Genomic DNA, 3,110 nt, shown 5'->3' with positions numbered 1-3,110 from the left:
ATTCATAACCACTATGCTACCAGAGCTCCTTTGCAAACAGTATGTATATACGGTCTTATTAGAGTACTACAGATCCATACAGGGAGTTTTGTGGTGAGGGTCCCAGAAATACAGCAATATACATACATTTTTATATTTTATATCACATCTCCTAGGCAGTGGCTTGCTTGTTTTCTTGTCATATATCAAAAGTCCCTCATGTTGATGAGGGGAAACAGATGGTATACAGATGAAGAGGGTCTGCCCTAAGCCTCTTCCTCATCAAAGCTGTTGATACCTGTGTAGGTGAACGTCTCATGAAGTGTGGTGTTCACATAGGTCTTTTGTTCTTCTAGCATCCTATTCACTGACACCAATATCTGAGCAAATGATGGTCTCTCATAGGCTTCCTCCCACCAGCATTGACTCATTAGATCATACACCTCATCATCACAGTTTAGGGGCTTCTCCAGTCTGTAGCCCTGGGGTAGCTTCTCCTACAGCTTTGCACATATCATTCTTCATTAGAAGGTGCCACCTAAGCTAGCAGACTCCCATAGTAACATACCATAGGACCATACATCATTGGTGGTGGTGTACACGCTGTAATTCAGTGACTCAATAGCCTTCCAGCACACTGGGAGCCTTCCCATTGTCTTTTTCACATATACCTCTTGGCCTCAGGATTATCCATAATCTGCTATTTTGGCTACATAGTTTTCACCAACTAAAATGTTTCCGGCAGCCAGATCCCTGTGGATAAACTGTTTTTCGCTCAGATAGTCCATACACTGGGCCATATCAGCTGTATAATGCAGAAGCTGCGTGGAAGCGGTGTTGCTGTTGGCAATGGTGAATGCTGGGTCTGGCTTCAGCATGTGGCTCTTGTGCAGGAAGTCCAGGTTTCCACGGGGGGCATGCTCGATGGCCAGGTATAAGTAGTGTCGATGTTCATATGCTCCCAAAGGATTGATGCTGTTCAGATGATGTCCAAGTTTACAAAGAACTTAAAGTTCCCCTACAAAGTCCCTGTGATCATCTTTGGAGGCATATTCTTTCATCCTCTTGATGGCAGCATCCATCCTTAGCCCTTCCTTCTTGATGTGTGCCTTCAGAACCTGTGCAAAATTGCCCTCCCCAATTACGTCTTGAAATTTAATGTCATTTCAGTCAAGGACTGGATAAATTGTAGGATCTGGGTTGTTTTGGGCCTTCCTGGTCAAGGCCAGAATTTCTGAGTTGAACTGCACAGCTGAGGTTTCTTATCATGTTTTGTAAGGGTTGGACATTTTCCTATGGATATTTGCTCTCTTCAATTGCAAAATGATTAGAAAGGCCAAAAGCACTGTCAGGCAGGTCATTCCAAGCTGAGCCAAGGATGGCTATAAGCAGCATCTTCTCACTTCCGAAGTTCGCTCTGCTTGAGATTCTGAGAGGGTTATCAGCTCATGAGAAAAGGTTGGGTTGCTTGATTCTATGTTGTTCTCTGCAAAAATGTCCACCTGGTAAACTGTTTCGAGTTCTAGGTCCTTGAACTGGTACTGGTTGATGGTGGAATTCTTGATCTTCACATCAGTGTGCTAGTTTTCATTCTTGCCCTGAACCTTGTAACGGATGATAATAGAAGAAATAGAATAGCCACCCAATATTGTCTAGGAGACGACAGCCGAGGAGTCTGTGAAATTGGAAATCTTGATGTTTTCTGGTTGAGAAGGGAGAATGTCACTAAGGGTCCAAGCAGTGAGATCTTCACTCCATTCCCCCTGGGCCTTTGTGTTGACTCTGGCTCGGACTTGTTGTTGTTAAGTGCCGTAGAGTCTATTCCAACTCATAGGGACCCTGTATAGGGTTTCTAAGGAGCAGCTGATGAGCTTGAACCTCCGACCTTGCAGTTCAAACGGCTTTGCAGTCTGGCGCATTAACCTACAGCGCCACACCAGGACTCTGGCTCGGACTATGTACTGTAAACTAAGTAGCACCGAATTTAGGTTGCCTGGCTCTTTAATAATTTGCTGCTCGCTTTTCATTTGTGCAAACCTCCTCTCCACTTCAACATAAAAGTCATTTTCCAAGCTTGGAAATATTGGTTGTCAGGTCAACTTTAGAGTGGTTTGACTTTTCAGTAGGAGATTGAGACCTCTTGGAGGAGGGAGACTATGGGAAGCTGTTGTAAAACGTCTCACGGGTCCCGGATGCCCTTCCCCTTCCTCTCGGCGCCGGGTCAGAGGCATACAGAGCTCGATTCTGCTCGTGATTCCAAAGCATCGAGTAAAGATCTCATTTGTCACTGGAATATGCCTTCAAGCCTCGTAAGGATTAACAGGTTTGTATAGAAGTTTCTGGAGTCCTGGGGTGGTTGTGGGTTAATGCGCGAGACTCCAAAGCCGTTTGAATTGTGAGGTCGGTAGTTCAAGCTCACTAGTTGCTCCTCGGAAACCCTATACAGGGTCACTATGGATTGGAACTGTCTCGACAGCACTTAACAACAACAACATAGAAGTTTATTGGACTTGATTGGTCCATTCCCAAAGTGAAGTTCAGAGCTGATGTTGATGACAACCAAGTTATGTCCAGGGTCAGTCACGTTTTGGACATCAAGACTTTGGAAGAATGCTTGTGCGATTTGTAGCAGAAGCAAGAAAGGTAGTGGTGTTTGCTCTGGGGCAGCCAGAGACTTGGAGTGGCCATCTTGGGCGGGAGGAGGGGGTGCAATAGCTGCTACTTCTTAAAGAAAGGATAAATAAATGGTTAGGAGCAAGAATTTTGGAGTCAGACTGTCTGTCTTCGGTCCAATTCTGCCACTTGGTGTCTTTGTGACTTGAACAGGCTTCTTAGTATCTCTGTGCTCAGTTCTCTCAAGTAGTGGTACCTGCCACAAAGGTTTGTAGTGAGAATTTGATGAATTGGTGTTTCTGGAGAGTATGAAACAAGTGTACGTTGATTAAAGAAATACGAATTGAAGGACAATACATTTCTGTTCTTATAAGCCACCCGCTTGGTAGTACTTTGTGCTGGAGTCCTAGGAAATGAATACAGAGTGTGGTTGATGAATCATATGGTAAGCATGCGTTTGTTTGTTTTTTAATTTAAGGTTTTTATTGAGGATTGAGTGAAAGTTTACAGGGCACATC

The 3,110-nt window shown here is 44.4% G+C and overlaps 1 pseudogene; it reads right to left on the bottom strand.

Annotated features, from left to right (window-relative positions):
* Positions 1-245: 245 nt before the first annotated feature.
* On the bottom strand, positions 246-2,006 carry LOC102818319 (annotated as a pseudogene).
* Between the last annotated feature and the right edge of the window lie 1,104 nt (positions 2,007-3,110).

The sequence above is a fragment of the Chrysochloris asiatica genome, unplaced genomic scaffold (assembly GCF_000296735.1).
Source record: "Chrysochloris asiatica unplaced genomic scaffold, ChrAsi1.0 scaffold00014, whole genome shotgun sequence".
NCBI classification, from domain to species: domain Eukaryota; kingdom Metazoa; phylum Chordata; class Mammalia; order Afrosoricida; family Chrysochloridae; genus Chrysochloris; species Chrysochloris asiatica.
Note: the sequence above shows the minus strand (reverse complement) of the source record. Positions and strands in the feature narration are given on the sequence as shown.